This window comes from Hyperolius riggenbachi, chromosome 7, assembly GCF_040937935.1.
Source record: "Hyperolius riggenbachi isolate aHypRig1 chromosome 7, aHypRig1.pri, whole genome shotgun sequence".
NCBI lineage: Eukaryota > Metazoa > Chordata > Amphibia > Anura > Hyperoliidae > Hyperolius > Hyperolius riggenbachi.
The window spans coordinates 81,836,177-81,849,257 of NC_090652.1; positions in this window are offsets into that span (position 1 = coordinate 81,836,177).

Below are 13,081 nucleotides of genomic sequence, written 5' to 3' on the forward strand. Positions count from 1 at the left end.
TGGGTTCACAGAACAGGTATGCAGTGGCAGGTTCACTGAACAGGTATGCAGTGGGCTCACTGAACAGAACAGGCATGGTGGGCTCACTGAACAGAACAGGTATGCAGCCAGGAAGGAACAAGCTAAGCCTAACTAATCTTTCCCTATGAGAGACAGTCTGCAGCAGCTCGCCCTACTCTCACTAATGCAGGCACACGAGTGAGCGTAATGGCCGCCGCTGCCTGCCTTTTATTAGGGGGGAGTGGCTCCAGGGGCTAGTGTAGCCTAATTGGCTACACTGGGCCTGCTGACTGTGATGTAGAGGGTCAAAGTTGACCCTCATGGTGCATTATGGGGCGAACCGAACTTCCGCAAAACTTCGCCTGCGGGACACGAACGTGAACCACTGAAGGTCGCATGGAACCGTTCGCAGGCGAACCGTTCGGCCCAACTCTAAAAGTAAGACATAATATTTGAATCTGGAATCTCTTTGTGTGACTGAATTTTACCTGATTATTAATACCCATATTCTCTTACAGGTCTTTGGATTGGTTACCAGATACCTTCAGCTCAACTATCCAAATGCCAATCTGGATGGGACACTGCTTACTGTCCTGGCCCCTTACATCTGTAGCCTCGATGAGACCCAGATTCAAAACATTTCTTCTAGTGAAATACAGTATGTATTGCTTGTGTGTCGAAATTGTTTTGCCACTTTCACCACGCACTCATAACGCGCGTCGGCAAAGTGGCAGCTGCAGGACCAGCGACGCAGATCTGCGTCGCCGGCTGCAGGCTAATTAATCAGGAAGCAGCCGCTTGCGCGAGTGACTGCTTCCTGTCAATTCACGGCGGGGGGCTCCGTGAATAGCCTGCAGGCCGCCGATCGCGGCTCGCAGGCTAAATGTAAACACAAGCAGAAATAATCCGCTTTGTTTACATTTGTACAACGCTGCTAGCAGTAGCAGCGTTGTACCAGATCAGCGATCCCCGGCCAATCAGCAGCCGGGGATCGCTGTCACATGACAGGCAGGAGCCTGTTAGAGGCTGCACAGGACAGATCCGTTCCTGTGCAGCCTCGGATCTCCCGGGAAGGGAGGGAGGAGAGGGAGAGGGGGAATTCTGCGGTGGAGGGGAATTTTAGGTGCCCCCCCCCCCGCCAGCCACACGCAGGCAGGAGCGATAAGACCCCCCCAGCACATCATCCCCCTAGTGGGGAAAAAAGGGGGGCGATCTGGTTGCTCTGCCTGGTGTTTGATCTGTGCTGGGGGCTGCAGAGCCCACCCAGCACAGATCAGCTAAAACAGCGCTGTTCCTTAAGGGGGGGTAAAGGCTGGGTCATCAAGTGGTTAAAGAGCACACCCAGTGTAAACAGACAGAGCTGTAAACAACCAGGCAAACTTGAAAATATATGGGAAGGCAACTCAGTTACTATTTGTCAAAGTATTACCGTATATTACAGTATAACAGTATTATAAGTGATACAACATTTGCCAGACACAAAGCAGTATAAGTATAATTATTATTGTGTATTTATATAGATTTCTTCCACAGTATTTATGTATAATGATGTTGCTGACTGATCCTTACCATGGTCAGTCATTGTAGTCGAGGCTCAGTTTGTGAAAAACCAGTTAAACAATCTGTATATTTTTGTAATGTGGAAGGGAAACCATGCAAACATGAGGAAAGCATACATACTCCATACAGATAACAAGGCTGCAAGGCCAGAATGTTATTCACTATGCCACTGTTGAAATCTAAAGGATTCATGGAGAAAAAAAGAGGTAAAACCACAAGTAGACTGTATACTAGGTGACAGTGGGTTCTGGTGAAAGATTAAACAGAAAGATTAGACAGGAAGCAGCTCTTGAACAGCTATACCTCTGGCTTGTCCTGATTATATTTCACCTTCATTACTGCAGACTTGTTTTAAAGTTAGACATACCTGTCTAAAGACACATACCTGTCTTTGCACTCTTTAACTGCTAGTTTTCATTGCCAGGCCCTTGACTGGCTGCAAATGCCCCAGAGGATCCAGTTCACATTTTAACCACTTGATGACCCACCCTTTACCCCCCCTTAAGGACCAGCGCTGGTTTGATTGATCTGTGCTGGGTGGGCTCTGCAGCCCCCAGCACAGATCAGGGTGCAGGCAGGGAGATCAGATTGCCCCCCTTTTTTCCCCCCTATGGGGATGATGTGCTGGGGGGGTCTGATCTCTCCTGCCTGCTGTGGGTGGCGGGGGGGGCACCTCAAAGCCCCCCTCCGCGGCGAAATTCCCCCTCCCTCTCCTACCTGCTGCCTCCCCCTGGTGTTCCGGGCTGCACAGGACGCTATCCGTCCTGTGCAGCCAGTGACAGGATGTGGTCTGTCACATGGCGGCGATCCCCGGCCGCTGATTGGCCGGGGATCGCCGATCTGCCTTACGGCGCTGCTGCGCAGCAGCGCCGTACAAATGTAAACAAAGCGGATTATTTCCGCTTGTGTTTACATCTAGCCTGCGAGCCGCCATCGGCGGCCAGCAGGCTATTCACGGAGCCCCCCGCCGTGATTTGACAGGAAGCAGCCGCTCGTACGAGCGGCTGCTTCCTGATTAATTAGGCTGCAGCTGGCGACGCAGTACTGCGTCGCTGGTCCTGCAGCTGCCACTTTGCCGACGCACGTTATGAGTGTGCGGTCGGCAAGTGGTTAAAGGGCTGTAGAAAGAAAACTACTTATGCTTTAAATTTCTCTACCCCAAATGCCTGCTTACATGGGAGCCAAGAATGTAATACGGATATAGCTTGATTTTTATCCAGTGCATTAAAAAAAATATTTCCTTTCAGAAAAATTTCCCAGCCCTTCGATATCTCCCAGTGCAGCCAAAGTGGGAAGAATCTTCTCTTCAACCAGTTGAAGTTGGCCTATGCATCAACAGATAACACCTCAAATCCATTCTATCAAGCCATGGACCCTGTGATGGGTAAGTCATAGTAGTGATAAAGCCTGGGTAGACAGGCTATTGGTTTTCATAGTAGCAGTCTATGCCAAAAATGCCAAACTTGATTCTACATTTGTTGAAATAATACACAAAGGTAATGGCTATTATTATTTAGTATTATTATTATTTAGTATTTATATAGCACCAACATCTTCTGTAGCGCTTTACAGAATATATATAGTCTTGTCACTAAATGTCCCTCAGACGAGCTCACAATCTAATTCCTACCACAGGCCTATGTCTATTGTAGTCTAGGCCCGATTTAGGGGGAAGCCAATTACCTTATCTGTATGTTTGTGGGATACCTCCATTTCCAAACCAAAAGGATTAAAGAAACAGTGACTTGTCACCATATCCACATCTGCTAGGATAGTATAACCAGCTAATTATTACCCTACTGGGTCCCTGTTGCCTAAATTGGTATGATGACATCATGTTTTTTTAATGCTGGAACAGCAAAAGAAGCAAAGAAAAGTACACAAAGCTGAAGAATGATACCTGTATTTCGAAATCAAACTTGGTAGCCATACATTGTACCAGCTGCATAATTTGCTATGATAAATAGGATAGGTAGCTGAATACAATATATGGTTTTGTCTACAGTGGCCATATATACTTTAAAAATATAGTGGGTGAAAACTGAGAAATAGTGTTTTGTTTTGTTTTTCCCTTTTCCTCCTTTTCTTTAACATGCATAGAAAATAAAATAATTATGAGAAAATACTACCCAAACAAAGTCTTATTAGTTCTGGAAAAAAACGAAAACCCCAAACAATAATGTAATACTGTATCTATCTAGTTAATCCTGTCTCGTGTCAAATGTGTCTCCTGTAGGCAGTAAATCGCTGGAGCAAATTGTTTTAAATAGGAAAACACGGCCTGTCTTTTAGTGGCGTCGGCCGCCCCTCTCACGTTCCAACTAAGACATTTAAAATGCATAAGTGACAGTAGAAAAATTGCTTTACAGCTCTCTGAAGGTCTGCGAATCTTGTCATTTTCTTAATGGTGACCGTAACCCTAACCTCTAAACTACAGCTATAAACTTCAGCATATAACATATGTAACAGTAGCATCAATTTCCATATCTTCATTCGGATCAAAAAACAAGAGGGACTCCGGATCTCCAGAGATTCCCTCAACATGGCGTGAGCTGATTCCTCGGAGCCCGACAGTACTATAAAAATCACACGCACTGTCAAGACCCAAAGGGCACCCCTCACTTGGATTTCCCGAGAGTGAAGCCTCCCGACGTGTTAATTAAAGGATACTTAACCCCTCCCTTCAATCAGGGACACATATAATTATATATATCTATACCCGTATACACCTTTTAAATATACATGTATACACATTTGAATATATTCTGTATTTCTTCATGTCCAATAACGTATGTATGTATCTTAAACATTGAACTTTCCTCCCCCCCTCCCCCACCCCACCAATTTCGACATATCAAAGATAAGTCCATGAATAACTAGGGGTATAATAGCACCCCAGCCGCCCTTAATTCAATATGTAACTACAAGGATAAATGTATCTGCCCTCCTATAGCACCAAAGACATACACGCTGTCCTCTTCCAGCATGTAGGTAAATACTTAAAGTTCTTGGGTCAACCTAGCCCCAACAGTTACCAACATGACCAGCCACCCATGATTAGTAAGCATATTCAGGATTCTTCAGAGTTGGACTGGGCCTTTAAATGCTGTTCATTTTTATCCAACCATCGCATTGCATCATCTGGGTCTTGGAAAAAATGAGTCTCATCTTTTACAATGATTCTGAGCTTTGCTGGATAGAGCATGGCATATTTCAAATTCAGCTTCCGGAGCCGTTTCTTGGTGACGAGGAACTGTGCTCGTTGTTTTTGCACTTCTGCAGAAAAATCAGGATACAGTGAAATATTTTGCCCATTAAAAGTTATAGATTCCATTTGGCGCGCTTTCTGTAGGATCAATTCTCTATCCCTGTAGTGGAGGATTCTTGCAAGGATAGGACGTGCAGGGGCACCAGGCTTTGGTTGTTTAAACGGAACACGGTGGGCCCGTTCAACTGCAAACAGTTTTGTGAGATAATTAACATCAAAAGTTTCCGCCAGCCATTTTTCAATAAAGATAGTGGGGTCAGGTAGCTCACACTTCTCTGGGAAACCTATGAATCTAATGTTATTTCTCCTCAGCCTGTTTTCCAGATCATCATTCTTCTCGGAATTGGCAAATGCATGTGAAATTACTCTTTTCAGATCACGTGTAGTCGGAGCCATTTTGTCTTCTAAGCCACTTACTCTGCCCTCCAGCTCTGTAGTGCGGGCCCTGATGTTTGATAGGTCCTGCCTGAGAAGGCCAATCTCCTCTTTCAGGCTCCCAGTCTGTGCAGAAAGGGCTGTAATTGCCTTATTGCATGTGTATACTGCGGCCAAAATGTCTGCTAGTGTTGGCTCTGGGATTGCCTCCTCTATGACAGGCTGCACATTTAAGGAGAGCTGTGAGCCTGCATCGGATCCTGCTGCCCCTCTATGTTGGGATCCTGTGTCCCAGTCATCACCCTCCGTTTCCCCATCAGTATCAGGTGTACCTTGAGTGTTCTCCTCTGCGGTGTGGCAGGCATATTGCTGCAGTTTCGCCGCCGCCGCCTCCCTTGCCTTCTGCGCGGCTTTGCTCAGTTTGGGTCCTGGGGTGACGCTGACGCCATCTTGGGCCTTGTGCAGGTCTCCTTCCCCGTTGTCGTCGCGGCGGGTTCGCCGCGATCTACCGGCTTCTTTCGCCTCCATACTCCCGCTGGGTGGTCTGGACGTTCCGCCGCTGCTGCAGGACACAAATCCGGAGGGCACACGGATTAGATAGGGCTGGCTGGGCACAAGGCGTCGGGAGCTTCAGCGGGGCACGTCTCACTCCATTGCCGGCTGGCCACGCCCTCACTGTATCTATCTATCTATCTATCTATCTATCTATCTATCTCTCTATCTCTCTATCTATCTATCTATCTATCTATCTATATATATATCAATCAATTGCTTGTCATGAGAAATGATACAGTTATTACTGCTAATTAGATGTATGATAAAATTGTTCTGGTCTATAAGATGAAAACATTTTGAAGATGAGAATCAGCTGAAAGAAATACAAGGGGAAAAAAGTATGTGAGTTTAATTTCATTAAATATAATGTGCCCCTAGTACAGATATAGGTAATAGATCTACACTTCAACGATCTATGAAACAGATACCACGTACTTAGTTGACCTGCGTTAAAGAAACCCCAGAAAGGTGATTGGATCTAAGCTAATAATATGCTTGGAGTAAATTACACTTTTAGCTGTGACCTGAGGAGGAGGAATGTCCCTAGACTACCAGGGAATGTTTCACAAAGGGGGGATGCATTACCAGGCATTATATAAATGGGGAGGGGGGCCCTAGGTCTCCAGGGAAATGGATCCTCTGGTCCGTAATGGGGGGAAACATGGCAGTCCTGAAAAGGTTAAAGCAAAGTTAACAATCTGGATGAAGCTTTCTTCCACTGTCTTTTACAGGTGGAGCTACATCCAGAGATCTGATCACATTAGCTGAAGGTTCTCCAGAAATGGACTTAACTACATTTGAAATTCTGAATCCATATGAGGTGTCGGTAAGTTTACAGAGCTATTTAAAGGGTACCTAAAGGGACATGATGAGATGAACATGTGTGTGTTTAGTCCTATTACTACATAACACTAATTGCTGGAAGGAGACAATAACATTAAACATTAATTTTTAGGTATTAAACACAAAATAAGACTACAGGATTTCCGGAAAATCCTATGTAGGATTAGGGCTATAGACAATTGTATATCTGATTTTCATTTCAGCGCTTGCCTTAGGGAAACAACATTTAACAGTATTTCAGTGCCGGTGACTATGTCATGGTTCTGCAATGAGGTGCCCAATTTGTCCAGTATAGTTGTTCTTACAGTTATCATATTTTTGACTGCCAGAAGTCTTCTTGACATGAGAAAGGTCAGGGTTGCTATGACTGTGAAGATAAGAAGCCTTATCTGCAGCAAGCAGAAGCAGAAGAAGTATAAGTGAATTTATGGGTGTAGCTACAACTCAGAGTGCCTCATAATAAAACCTTGATTCCCCCCCCCCCCCAAAAAAAAACTTTGTTTAAACATTCCCTCCCCTTGTGATGATAGTTCCTATGCTCTTCCCTGGATTGAGGTTCTCCAACCCTTGTTCTCTTCTCTTATTCCCCCCACTGTAGCCTGCTGCTGATCATTTTACAGGATTTTCTAAAAAAAGAGCATATTGTGATAAAGTTCATTATTTTCTGTAATGTACTGATAAACATTAGACTTTCATATATTTTAGATTCATTACACACAACTGAAGTATTTCAATCCTTTTATTGTTTTTCTTATTGATGGTTTTGGCATACAGCTCATGAAAACCCAAATTTCCTATCTCAAAAAATTAGCATATTTCATCCGACCAATAAAAGAAAAGTGTTTTTAAACAAAAAAAGTCGACCTTCAAATAATTATGTTCAGTTATGCACGCAATACTTGGTCAGGAATCCTTTTGCAGAAATGACTGCTTCAATGTGGCGTGGCATGGAGGCAATCAGCCTGTGGCACTGCTAAGGTGTTATGGAGGCCCAGGATGCTTCAATAGCAGCCATAAGTTCATCCAGAGTGTTGGGTCTTGCGTCTCTCAACTTTCTCTTAACAATATGCCACAGTTTCTCTATGGGATTCAGGTCAGGGGAGTTGGCAGGCCAATTGAGCACAGTAATACCATGGTCAGTAAACCATTTACCAGTGGTTTTGGCACTGTGAGCTGGTGCCAGGTCATGCTGAAAAATGAAATCTTCATCTCCATAAAGCTTTTCAGCAGATGGAAGCATGAACCCACTTTTGAACCAGAAACAGCGGCAGAAGCGCCTGACCTGGGCTGCAGAGAAGCAGCACTGGACTGTTGCTCAGTGGTCCAAAGTACTTTTTGCAGATGAAAGCAACTTTTACATGTCATTTGGAAATCAAGGTGCCAGTCTGGAGGAAGACTTGGGAGAGGGAAATGCCAAAATGCCTGAAGTCCAGTGTCAAGTACCCACAGTCAGTGATGGTCTGGGGTGCCATGTCAGCTGCTGGTGTTGGTCCACTGTGTTTTATCAAGGGCAGGGTCAATGCAGCTAGCTATCAGGAGATTTTGGAGCACTTCATGCTTCCATCTGCTGAAAAGCTTTATGGAGATGAAGATTTCATTTTTCAGCATGACCTGGCACCTGCTCACAGTGCCAAAACCACAGGTAAATGGTTTACTGTCCATGGTATTACTGTGCTCTATTGGCCTGCCAACTCTCCTGATCTGAACCCCATAGAGAATCTGTGGGATATTGTGAAGAGAAAGTTGAGAGACGCAACACTCTGGATGAGCTTAAGGCCGCTATTGAAGCATCCTGGGCCTCCATAACACCTGATCAGTGCCACAGGCTGATTGCCTCCATGCCACGCCGCATTGAAGCAGTCATTTCTGCAAAAGGATCCCTGGCCAAGTATTGAGTGCATAACTGAACATAATTATTTGAAGGTTGACTTTATTTGTTTTAAAATATATCTAAAATATATGAAAGTCTAATATTTATCAGTACATTACAGAAAATAATGAACTTTATCACAATATGCAAATTTTTTGAGAAGATCCTGTAGCTCTCACCACCCCAGCAATAACAAATTATCAAGCATTGCATGGCAGGAGGAATGCAGCCACCTCATCATGTCCGGTGCTGTCTATCCAAATTCACTCTGTACAGTGCTGGACATGATAATGCGGATGCATGCCCAGCGTGATGTGGAGCCCAAAGGGGTAAGATCTGTCACTGCAAAGACAACTGCTGCAAATCTGATGCAAAATTCATACAGAAGTGGTGTCATGTAATGACCAATCAGACTCTGATCTGGATATCTGTTTCATTTTGTGTTCTGCTCCAGTTGTCCTTGTGCTGGTTTAGATCAACGTGCCCTGATATCTGCAAAAGTTTCTTAATGTCTTCAGAAACAGACAAGGCTGGATTTTCAGTTTTTCTCTTCAATGTCAACTTTCTTGTGGCTCACACTCAATGTGCAGCTCCTTTCCAAATATAGCAAACACCTTGCATGTGCAGTTTCGTACACCGTGACTTATGTGACTTTTTCGGAAAGCCATTAAAACAGATCTTTCATTCAGATAAGCTCCTGACACAAGTGGGTTGTGGACACGTCTGGGAGGATTAACAGTTAAAATATGCAGTGCAGAACAGAATCCTCATATGGATTACATTATATATACTGAACAAGCATGTTAACACCTTGCTACCTTGCTTCACCTCAGTTTTCCGTTAAGACTGTCATCATCTAATGCTTTCTTTTTCCCTCTAATTATTACTCAGGTTTTAAGTCCACAAAATCTTAAGGAGCTTCTGGGAAGTAACGTACTCAATATTGACACGATCTTCAACAGTACTGTAATACAAGCTTGGGTGAAAGCAAAGACACAACTGGCGGCCAACAGTCTGGGGCTCAATGCAACAGTTGGTGTGACAGTGACGGTTCCAGATGGGTTCATCTCCATCAACCCAGGTATCACAAGCATGGTGGATGAATTAAAATTGTACTATGTTCATTATGTGCATATGTTTTAATTTTATTTAAACCATACTGGCTACAAAAAAATAAATCTAATTGTCACAAATAGAGATGGCCCGAACGGCTCACCCGCGAACGGTTCTAGGCGAACTTTGAGTGGTTCGTGTTCGCCGGCCGAGGCGAACTTTTGCGGAAGTTCGATTCGCCCCCATAATGCTCCATTAGGGTCAACTTTGACCCTCTACATCACAGTCAGCAGGAACTTTATCACCAATCAGACTACACTCACTGCTGGAGTCCCACCCCCCCCCCCCCCCTTATAAAAGGCAAGGTTCTCCATCCGTTTTACTCATTCGTCTGCCTACAGTAATTAGTTAAGCGACAGCTGCTGACCGACTCTGCTAGGGGAAGCTTAGTTTTGCTCTTGTAGGCTTGTTAGCTTGCTCCTGGCTAATGGCTGATTGTTATTCCTTATATTATCCCACCACAGCTCCCTCTCTCCCTCCTCCCTCTCTCTCCTCCTCCAGAGGAGGAGGGTCTTGTCTTCCAGGGAATTGTAGGATTTCAAAAGCCAGCTTACATACATTGGCTGGGAATCAAACCCAGGTCTAGTGCTTGGTAGGCAGCTCTCCTCACCACTATACCACCACCAACACTACATGCTAAAGCCAGCATCACATGTACCATTATGATATATCCAAGAGAAAAATTAGCTTGCTTAGGGATTTGTAGTATGTCAAAAGCCAACTCATATACATTGGCCAGGAATCGAACCCAGGCCTACTGCATGGTAGGCTGCTATCCTAACCATTATACCACCAACACAACACACTACAATGCTACATGCTGAAGCCAGCCTAGCATGTACCATTATGATATATCCAAGAGAAAAATGAGCTTGCTTAGGGATTTGTAAGATGTCAAAAGCCAACTCACATACATTGGCCAGGAATCAAACTCAGGCCTACCTCCTACAATCGGAGGTTCGGGCCATCTCTAGTCACAAACTTTGTAAACAGACATTAGATAGATTGTGTTGTTTATCTCTACAGTTATTCAGGTCTTAGAACAACAGACAAACTTTTAAACAAAACATAAATCAGTGCATGTTCTTCTTCCTATAATGGTGGCTGGTAGTGGCTCAATTTTCAGAGATGGCAAAGGTCCACTCCTTCTCACTAACACTTAACTGTCTTCTGTAATGCAGATCTTCTACAGCTATTGCTTTTGGACATAACTTGCACTTCCTATCAAGCAATGTAAGTATGACCTAGTAAATCTCACGACAACCCAAAACAGTTTTACTTTTTTTCAAAAAGGTGAAGAAAACAAAATGATGTAGAAATACTGTAGTTATGATTACTAAAATCTGTATTTATTTTTGTTTCATGGAACAGTATAAAAGGATTCTCCCTTCAGTTTGCATCAATGACAACAAATACCCAACAAACAATATACGACTTCTTCATTAAACCATTCTTGACTCAACAGTCCCAAACTTCTGTAGGTAAGTTCTTCCTAATGGAGTATTGTACACTGAGGTAAATATTTTGCTCATGCAATCATTTGAATTTAGATTTGCTATGCTGAGCATTCATAATGTATCTTTGTTTTCTATAGTTGCTTGCAATGCAGCTAGCTACGAGACCTGGCGCCAACTGAACTTTGGAGCGTTTTTCAGCTTTGCCACAGCAGCAGACCTAAATGTTTTCAACAAAAACCTCACTACAGTAAGTTCACTTCAAAGAAAGGCATTGCAGCAGAAAAATGGTTGTATCATGTAAAACAGTTGTAAAAATTCAGTGGCCCACATACAATTAATTGTTATCTCCTAGGAGAAATGTATTTTAAATATTTTCTTGCTTGCTGATGGTTTAAAGGGCATTTTGTGACAAGTTGTCAAAATATCACCAAGGAGACAACTCAGACGAAAAAGTGAATTGCATATGGGCCATAGTGTTTATAAAATTTTGGAGCTGATAAGTCCAAGATATACATTTTCTGAGTTGATACACAAAGCTTAAAGGGGCACTTCAGCCTAAACAAACATATTGCCATTAAGTTACATTAGTTATGTTAATTAAAATAGATAGGTAATATAATCTCTTACCCACCCTGTTTATGATTTCATGGGGGCGGCCATCTTTTTCTTGGAGCACCATCTTTTTGGTTGAAAGAAGGTGACAGAGAGCATGAGACACAGTTCCAAATGTCCTGTGTCCTGATTACCCCTCCCAGCTGCGCGCTCTAGGCTTCAAATTCTTGAATTCAAAATTTAAAAAACAATTGCACCAAAACAGCAGAACAAGAACAACAACATCAGAAATCCCATCATGCTTTGCACAGCATCAGAGGGAAAAAGCCCGGGCAGTTTTCTTCTGTGCAGCTAAAAATGAGGCTTGGATAAGAAAAACAAAGTTCTGATGCTGTGGAACTGTTAAAGAAACACCAAGCCTTTTCAGTGCTGCTGAGTAGATTTTTAGTCTGGAGGTTCACTTTAACTAACATTTTAACTCACCCTACCTATTTTTTACATCAACAAGAAAGATAGATAACCATTTTCTTCTGCAATTTCTTCCAGTAGATAAACTTTCTCTAAAAAATTAGTTTATAACACCTAGCAATAGTGATGAGCAAAAACACCAATATTCTTTTTGCATTTATTTTCCTGAAATGAATGAAAAATATGAGTTTTGCATCAAAAGATCTTTGAAAAACCTAGCTAGTAAAATCTAATAAAAAAAAAAACACAAAATCGTATTTCACCTAACATATTTTTGCAACACAGCCCAATTTTGAAGAAAAAAAACCTTTGCAGATAGTTATTTGTCTACACCAATCACGTGCAAGTGAAGCCAGAATGAAATCTCTCTCACTCTCTCTTTATCTTTTCTACCATGTGCATTTTATCTCCCTTTCAGGCTTACCAGATAATTTACAATTGCTTACCTATGCTATGTTATTAAATATCTTTCCTTCTGCGTTTGTCTGATATATTAACTGTCCATATAGTTAAAGGAGTACTATCGATTGAAACGACTTTTTTTTTTAATACTCTATATTAGTGTACACATTACCACTAGTGCTAGGGGCACTTTATTTATTCACCCAGGTCTCTCTCTTGCTATCCTTGCTTAAAAATTCATTTCTCACACAGCTCATAGTAGTTTGGGTCACCCTGAGCTGCTTGGTTACTCTGTCACACAGCTCACAAATATATTTCACTGTGTCACTCACAGCATGCAGCAGACATGAGGAGAAATAGGCTGATCTGAGGTGGTAACAGGTAACTAAATGAGCTGTAATATTGCTGGAATATAACTAGCTATTGTGTTTACACTCAGACTGGTTGTCTGGCTGCCTGCTTGAGGTGGTGATACACTCCAGGCTGCATCCACTTTACAAGCTTCTGAGAGGGGCAGATCACTGTTCACAATTAGCATTATTAGTATCTTTATCAGTCAAGAGAAGCAAAGATAATAAACACACATTGCTAGAATCTTTAACCCCTTACCATATCAAC